This window comes from Pipistrellus kuhlii, unplaced genomic scaffold (assembly GCF_014108245.1).
Source record: "Pipistrellus kuhlii isolate mPipKuh1 unplaced genomic scaffold, mPipKuh1.p scaffold_m20_p_2, whole genome shotgun sequence".
In the NCBI taxonomy this organism is placed as follows: domain Eukaryota; kingdom Metazoa; phylum Chordata; class Mammalia; order Chiroptera; family Vespertilionidae; genus Pipistrellus; species Pipistrellus kuhlii.
Genome location: NW_023425515.1, coordinates 20,248,930 through 20,258,337, shown reverse-complemented (window position 1 = coordinate 20,258,337; position 9,408 = coordinate 20,248,930). Strand labels below are relative to the sequence as shown.

Sequence of the window (9,408 nt, the reverse complement as noted above, 5' to 3'; positions counted from 1 at the left end):
AATTCCTTTATTCTTTTGCTTCTTTTCCAAACACATTGACACAGAGAGTCATAAAACAAACATCCCTGCCAATATCTTCCTTTTCTAGGTATTTATTGTGGATCTTTTGATAACTTTCCAATTATTTTCTTTTATAAAAGTAAAGCAAATTCTGAAAATGGATTATCTATTAAGTAAACATTTACTTGTATAAGAAATCAATATTTACTTGCAATAAGAGAAAACTTAGGCGAACTTAAGGATGGCGGGCACACGTTTGGTGGCTGGAGAGGCTGTGGTGGATGCGCTGCCTAATTTGACCAAGGTCATGAAGCACCTGGAGTGCGGGGAGTGGCTGTGGCACTGGTGGAGGAGAAAACTTGCAGATACCGACCTACTAAGAACAAACTGAGCTGTCTGACAGCCCCAAATTATCCTGCTTTTGAGACAGACATAAGGAGAAATGAATTGGAAAGACTGGCTGCTCGACAACCAATTGAATTGCTCAGTATGAACTTCCAGCCCCTTCCTCGGGTCAGAAAAATGACATCACTGCATGGCAAGGGTGTATAAGCAATTCTACGGCCCAGTTAGAGCATCAAGCGGTTCGAATTGAGGATCTAGAACTAATGTCACAGCATGGATGCAATGCTTGGTAAGTAGATAAGGAAAATCTAGTTCCTATGACCGAACATGCACAGAAAGAGCTCCAGAAGTTAAGGAAACATATTCAAGATTTAAACTGGCAGCGAAAGAACATGCCTCTCACAGCTGGATCTAAATTAAGAGAAATGGAGTCAAATTGGGTACCCCTGATCAGTAAGAATGATGAGATTGAAAGGACTATTGTGCAGTTAGAAAATGAAGTCTTTCAAATGAAGTAGCGACTCGGAGAGGCAACAAAGAAAATACCCAAGACTTCTGAAAAGACATTAGTGTGGTGGGTCGGCAGGAAGGCAGGCTGTGCTTTCACAGAAGAGCAGGCACTGCTCTGTGAGGGTCAGCAGCATCTTACGGAAATCATCCGTTGTGTTTGGAAACCATAAAAAGTGGACTGTGATCTTCTATTTATACATTAGAAAAATAAGAAGTTTTAACTTGGAAAAAAAATATTTACTTGTGTGAGAAAGAATAGATTTACTTATCAATAAAGAGTGTTCAACTTTTTTTAAAAAATATATTTTATTGATTTGTTACAGAGAGAGATGTAGAGAGCTAGAAACATCGATGAGAGAGAAACATCCACCAGCTGCCTCTTGCACACCCCCTACTGGGGATGTGCCCGCAACTCAGGTACATGCCCTTGACCGGAATCAAACCTGGGGCCCTTCAGTCCGCAGACCGACGCTCTACCACTGAGCCAAACCAGTTTCGGCTCAACTTTTTATCAAAAGGGAAAACAAGAGACTTTGTTGATCTTGACAATTTGGTTTTTCCTATTTACAGGATAATGCAGCTTAGAAATAAATAGAATCCATTCAAGAAGAACATATGGATGGAAATATAGTTTCTCATATAAGGGAACTAATTTCTTATCTCTGTTATTGATTCTGTTGTTTAGAAAGAAAGCAAAAGCCCCACACTGCAGTTGTTTATGTGGAGCATTTTATAAAACAACTACTAGGTGCCCAGCATATAAAATCTCACAAGACCCAGACTCGGTGTGCCATGGTACGCAGCGTCAAGTCCCTGCCCACCCCCGCACGTCTCACCACGCACACAGCCTCCTGGTGACAGTCTTTGGTCGTTAAGGTGTTAGGGCCACTGTGTTTTTATAATATAGATAGGTGGGTAGATTTTTCTCCTTTCAGGTTGGTTGTAGAAAGGACCTAATCTTCCACTAGAGGGCTCTTTACCCCATTTTGACTTTTGTAAAAATAACAATCTTTGGCTTACTGCTATTATTTTACCTTTTAGCTATACCTGACCCTAAGGAGAGAGTTGTGAATGATCCTGATATTAAAAGAGCTTTTAGAAATGCACACACATTCTTTTTTTTTTTTTTATAAAAAGTTCCAGTATTAATAACTGTTACTCTTGTGAAATTATCTTTGGAACTAATTGTCATTCTCTCTTATCCCCTCTCTTGCACAAATATTAACCTCTTTCAATATAGGCAGCATGAATGTAACCAACACTGAAACAATTAGTACATAATTTATTATGTACTCTATGAAATGGACTTTCTAAGTAGTATCTCAATGGGAAAAAAAATCACAAAGGAAAAGGTGGATACATGTGACTCAATATAAAAATTAAATATGTGAGTCTAAGTTAAAAGTATAAAGAAGATTTAAATGCAAGTAACAAACTAGAAAAATAAGAGTCACAAATATGAAAATGGTTTAAAAGCATTAATATATATAAACATGCAGATATATAAAACACTAAGCTCTTGATGAAAGTAGACATAATATAAACATATTGTTTAATAAGAACAGTTAAAACTTAATAAACCTATTAAAAAACTAGGAAACACAAAAAATACAATATACTTTATAATCTGTTAAGTTGCAAAGATAACAGGTATTAACGAGGGTGAAGAAAAGCACAGTTTCATGCACTGCAGCTGTAAGAAAGTGCTGACCTGTAGCCCAGGTCAGGTGGCTCAATGGTTAGAGCATTGTCCCATACACCAAAAGGTTGTGGTATTGATGCCTGGTCAGGACACAGATCCCAGGCGCATTTTCAATTCCTGGTTGGGATACAGTTTTTCTCTCTCCTCTCTCTTCCTCTCTATCTATAAAATCATTAAGAACATATCCTTAGGTGAGGATTAAAAAAGAAAAAGTGCTGACTTATAAGTGTGAAAAGAATGTTTGAATTGAAAATCTTCATTTTTTCAGCCAAAACAGTATTGATTGGTTCAGGCAAAATTTATCAATAAATGCTAAGTCTAGAGGGGAAAAAAACTGATGAAAAGCAGAATTTTTGTATGGTCTCATGATGCCTTCCCACAGCAGGGGAGGAAAAATAATTTTCCTTCAACAATTCCAAGTTCTGTGGCTAAGAATCAACCCCTTTAATAAAAGATGATTAATAAGAAGAAAACAAACAGAAGCTTATTAATATATATGCCTCATACATACGTAGGTGATACTCAAGAAAACGGAATAAAACTCCCCAGAATGGCCCAAGCCACAAACTTAAATACCATTTGTCAGCCAAAGACAAAATAAAAATGTTGGGGTGTGGGGAGGCCAGTTATAGGATGTGATCATGAAAAACAGAGTAAATAGGTAAGATTGTTATGCAAACTTGTTATTTAGAGTTCTCTCTCTCTTCCTGGTACAGAGAGGGAGGGAAGCACTGACCAATAGAGATTTCCCTTAAAAAACAGTAAATTCAACTCTGTTTTCAGAGCCTCGCTTGTGACTGCTCTGTCTTTTAAAAAAAAATACCATATTTTTCCGTGTATAAGATGCTATTTTTTTCTAAAATCATTAGACTGAAAACCGAAAGGCGTCTTATACACAGAAGTCAGCCAAGGAAGGAGCCATGCAGGTGTGTAGCTGCCCATACCTTGTTAAACAGGCTTCCTCCAATCATGAGTCTTATTGTTACTGATCTCAGCTGATGCTGTAATTGGTGGAGGTGGAGAATGCACAGATGCAACAGGGACCCGAGCGTTCTGAGCCCATAAAGATGTCAAAACATAAAAAGATAAATACCGATAAGTGATTGTCTTACTCTGCAAAATTCAAGCTGAAGGTAATCAGCTATGCAAAAGAGCATGGAAAAGAGCTGCAGAGAGACAGTTTGAACCTCCTTCCCACTGAGTGTATGATCAGGCAGTGGAGAAAACAGGAAGAACAACTCCTTAAAATGCCAACAAAGAAGAAGGCCTTAAGAGGAAAACCAGCAAAATGGACAAACTTGGAGCAGAGGCTTAAGACCTGGATTATGGAGCAGTGCCAGAGTGGCTTATGTGTGTCATAAGCTTATTCAATGTCAGGCAAGAATGTTTGCAAGTGAAATAAGCATTTTCGATTTTACAAGTGAGGCAAAAGGGTGCCTTAATTTCATGAACAGTTAGCTCAGACAATGCCATCAGCTTATGAAGAGCTCACATATAGAGACAGTGACTCAGAAGACATCAGTGATACAATAGAAGTTGACGAAGTGGATATGTCTGGAGCTAATAGTGACGAAGAAGAAAGCAGTGATGCAACAGAGGCTGAATAAAGTGATATGCTGCATAGTATCACAGTACTGATATGTAACCGTTACCTGCGGTAATCTGTAATAATAAAAGCGTGATACGCAAATCGACTGAACTGCTGAACAGCAGAACTAATCATCTGGACAACCACATTATGATACGCAGGCACCAGGCCAGCCAAGGTGGGTGCAATGCGACTGGTCGGGGAGCCTGCCATCACCCCATCATCACTCTGCAGACGGAGGCCCAGGCCATCCTCTGGGGGAGATTGATCAGAGGGCTCTGTGGAACTGGGAAGGGTGTGGTCATGGATGTGGGCAGTGCCAGGCCAAGGCGGGTGTGGGTGGTGGATGGGGCCACAAGGTAGCTCTGGCTGTGAGGGCCCCAGCAGCCAGGTCTGCAAAGGCCCCAGAGCCCAGGACTACAAAGGGCTACCCTTGCATGAGGGCCTCTAGTCTATATATATAAAGGCTAATACGCAAAGGGTCCCCTCGGGAGTTTGACTAGGAGACCGGGAGTTCGGTTGCTTGCTATGACATGTGCTGACCACCAGGGGGTGGTGTGGAATGAAGGAAAGCCCCAGCCAGCAGTTGGCAGTCGGGGAAGGGGGGGCCCTGGCCAGCAGCTGGAAGGCCCTGTTTGGCCCTGATCACCAGCCAGCCTTGGGACCCTACCCATGAACAAATTTTGTGCACTGGGCCTCTAGTTACTAAATAAAAATGTATTCTGTTTTATGTTTAAAATATTGATTTATTAATTTTGGGTTGGAAAAGTGGGCGGTGTCTTATACATGGGGGGGTCTTATACACAGAAAAATATGGTAATCTTGAAGAAGTTTTTTTTAAAAAAAATATATTTTATTGATTTTTTTTTACAGAGAGGAGGAGAGAGGGATAGAGAGCTAGAAACATCGATGAGAGAGAAACATCGACCAGCTGCCTCCTGCACACCCCCTACTGAGGCTATGCCCACAACCAAGATACATGCCCTTGACCGGAATCGAACCCAGGACCTTTCAGTCCGCAGACCGATGCTCTATCCACTGAGCCAAACCCGTTGCGGCTTGAAGAAGTTTTATAGTCCAGAGGCTGAGTATGTATATTCCCCCATCTCACTGAACCAATCTCTGAGTCCCAATAATAGCTGAGCTCAGTTAAATAGTTGTGTCTATTTCAGGAGGCAGTGTAGAAGAGGAAAAATAATTTCCTCTACCCTTCTAGGTTCTTGGCTGAGTGCCACCCTGCTCATAATAAAAGACGGATCAATAGGAGAAAAACAAATTTATTTATGCACATATGGGAGCCCCACAAAGATATGAGATTCAAGGAAGTGACCAAAGCAGGAAGCTTCATATATTTTAGACAAAGAAACAATACATTTGTGGAAAATTAACAAGACAAGGGGTTTAAGCTTAGGGTAATAAAATGGTGAAGTAGCAAGGTTTGGTTATAAATGCTTGGTTGTAAATTCCCTGACTCTAGTGATAATATTTATCTCCTATTTTTAAGGGGGAAAAGGAGAGCCAGAGTGTCCTTTTAGCCCTGGCTGCTTCACAAGTACCTTTAATTCAAAATAATCAATATGCCAATGTGGCATATTCTGAATCCTTACAGTGATGATATAGGTGGGGTCCCTGTATCAAAGGTAGGCTTGCCAAAACTGGTTTGGCTCAGTGGATAGAGCATCGGCCTATGGACTGAAGGGTCCCAGGTTCGATTCCGGTCAAGGGCATGTACCTTGGTTGCGGGCACATCCCCAGTGGGGAGTGTGAGGAGGCAGCTGATTGATGTTTCTCTCTCATCAATATTTCTAACTCTCTATTCCTCTCTCTTCCTCTCTATAAAAAATCAATAAAATATATTTTTTAGAAAAAAAGGTAGACTTGTCTGGGTCAAGCAATCAGGCATTTAGTAAGAGGCATTACTGTAGAAACGAAACAAGGGCATAGGTTAATCGCCAGAGCAGACTATCAACCTAGTGTTTGAGTCCTGGGAACAGCCAGTGATTTGCAGATGTTGCGTTTGAAGCACCTTCTGAAGTGTGACTGTCTCTGGTGATGCCACCAGGTGTTCAGGGAACTTTATGAGCAGCCCATGCAGTGATTTTTGTGAAATTTTTATCAAGTTGTCCAGCTTGAGTTTGCAGGGAAAAGGGGGCAGGCTTTGTCCTTAATGGCTTCAGTTTTGAAGGGGAAGAAAATTTGAAATGTAAGTGTATATGATTGTCTATATCATTGAAGCCAACTGTTGTTTACAGGCAGATAACACAACCTCAAAGACATTTAACAGGATTAGAACCTGATATTCACCAAAGGGTGCCATCTCACAGGTGGCTGGTGGGTAAAAGGAGGAACAAAAACAACTAATCATAATGTGAACAACCCACACAACATCCTGACCAGGAGGTCAAAATTAGCTTCAGGGAAGAAAGGCAGATGGCACACACGTTGTAGCCTCCAGATGTGGTCTCCTGAGGACACATCGCGAATGTACCACTCTAGCCAGGATACACGATCTGAAACCAAACATGAGGGAATCGTACACAAACAAAATCAGTTTTTGCTCAACGAAACTCTTAAAAATTTTAATACGCCTCTGTTTATCTTTTCAACAGTTCACACACACTGAAGTATTAGGAGTAAATATGGTGGGAAGAAATGGTTAAGAAAAATAGACATGTTATTTCTCTGAGTTTAAATATATCTATCCATCTACCTCTATCTATATCTAAGTATCTAGATATATAGAGATATAAAGAGAGAAATCTTATTTGATCTCCCCTCATCTCACTAAAGCAAGGGCCCCTGGAAATACAGCTGTCTTTAACCCCTCTTCCAGGGGGTTTCCTGATTGGGAGGAAACAGACCTGGGAGGTGAGAATTCGGCTCTGGTAAAATCCACTCCAGAGCCGAATTTGCAGCAGGATGAGAAAACCCAGTAAACTCTGCCATGCTTTCCCACCGAAGCCCTTAACTACTCCTCTTTCCTCTTATGAAACTGCTATATAAACTGTTTTTGCGTAATCCCACATGCATATCCATAAACCTTGTCTTTTCTCCCACAAATCTGGCAATTGTCAGCTAATTCCCAGGCAGCCACCTCATTCTGACCTAAGTTAGTAAAGTATCCACTCACCTCCGCCCCACCCTCTCCTACACACACACACACACACACACACACACACACACACAAAACAAAGAACAAAAGATAAAGCAAATGAGGCAAGATGTTAATAATAGGTGAATCTAGGTAGAGGGTATAAGTCTATTCTTTGTATTATTCTGGCAAATTTTCTGTAGGTTTGAAATTATTTCCAAATAAAAGATTTTTTTTAAAAGCTACTCATTGAAATATCTATAAAAGAAAAAAAAATTCTTAAACTTTTCTGTATTCACTCAATGTTATCATATCAATCAAAACTGATGTTTTAAAAATGTTCTATAACATGAAAAAATGTTACATAAATGTTCCTTAAAACTGAAAAATTGTTGAAATCAACAATCCATGCAGGTTGATCCCAATTATATAAAAAAAATTAATAGTTTATGTGTTTGTCCCAGATGTAAGTTCATGAGAAGATCATAATAAAATTGATTCCAATTTTAAAACTGGAAACTCAGAGCCACTCTGAACAGTTCTAGGAGTAAAAATGTGTCTGTATTGGAGGAGCAGGGGTGCGGGGGGAATATCCCCTATATTTCTTCTGGTCTTCTCTGGCTCCAAACTTTTGCTTTTGATAAATTATTTCTGTGTAAGGATGCTCTGCTGTGAATGCCTTATCTCTTCTCTAGAGAATGGTCACATCTCCTTTTTCCCGACTTCTTTTTAAAGCACAAAATAACTCATTTGCACATGTTGGGGAACTAAAAGTAAGCCCTACCAACAAAGAGAGATCCCTGCACATCAATACAGAAAAGAAAAAAGAGCCGGGACCGGTTTGGCTAGTGGATACTGTAGGGGTGTCGAACTCAATCAGAGAAGGGGCCAAAATCTAAAATCCAGCCTAAATCGCGGGCCGAATGGTTTACTGAACAGTCATAAACTGTCATTGTGATGGAAACGCAACGGAGTGCAGTGATGACAGCGCGGTGCGGGCCACATTGCAAGGCCTGGCGGGACGGATTTGGCCTGCGGGCCTTGTGTTTGACACATGTGGGATAGAGCATCGGCCTGCGGACTGAAGGGTCCTGGATTCGATTCCGGTCAAGGGCATGTACCTTAGTTGCGGGCACATCCCCAGTTGGGGGTGTGCAAGAGGCAGCTGATCGATGTTTCTCTCTCTTCTATGTTTCTAACTCTCCTTCCCTCTCAATTCCTCCCTGTGTAAAATCAATAAAATATATTAAAAAAAGAAAAGAAAAGAAAAGAAAAAAGAGGGGGAAAACCTGATCACTGAGTACATACAACAGAATAACACTTGCACATAGCCTGTGAGGAACTAGGAAGTCAGGAGAAAATTTCACACAATTCATTAAGAAAAGCAGAAGAAAGAAAGGTGGAACTTCCCTCTTCTCATTGAGAGAAGTTGCTAGATGAACTCCAGAGTTGTGTGTAGACATTTCAAGGGGGCATGAAGCATGGAGCTTGGGGACATCTCCGCAAAGGGCAACCGGAGAATGGCTGACCTAGCCCTGGAGAGACTTATATATGTTCCCAAAAGTGAGAGTAGAAACTCAAGGCCTGTTCTGTTTCTAAAGAGACCCTTTATTTTTTAAAAAATATATTTTATTGATTTTGTACAGAGAGGAAGGGAGAGAGATAGAGAGTTAGAAACATCGATGAGAGAGAGTCATCGATCAGCTGCCTCTTGCACACCCCCTACTGGGGATGTGCCCGCAACCAAGGTACATGCCCTTGACCAGAATCGAACCCGGGACCCTTCATTCCCCAAGCCGACGCTCTATCTATCCATTGAGCCAAATCGGTCCCGGCTAAAGAGACCCTATAAAAAAAAAAAAAAAAAAAAAAAAAAAAAGAAGCAACATTCTTCTCTCCCTTTGTAGGCAGAACATTTTTTGTTTGTTTTTAATATATATTTTTATTGATTTCAGAGAGGAAAGGGGGGAAGAGGGAGAGACAGAACAATGATGAAAGAGAACCATTGATCTGCTGCCTCCTGCACGCCCCCTACTGGGTGGGGATCGAGTGAGCAACCCAAGAATGTGCCCTGACCTGGTTCATAGGTTGATGCTCAACCACTGATCCAAACCCACCAGAGAGACATAACATTAAAAAAAAAAAAAAATCCTAATACATATGCATCCGCTT

The 9,408-nt window shown here is 40.8% G+C and overlaps 1 pseudogene; it reads left to right on the top strand.

The window, feature by feature from the left end:
- Positions 1-224: 224 nt before the first annotated feature.
- On the top strand, positions 225-4,164 carry LOC118722306 (annotated as a pseudogene).
- Positions 4,165-9,408: the final 5,244 nt, after the last annotated feature.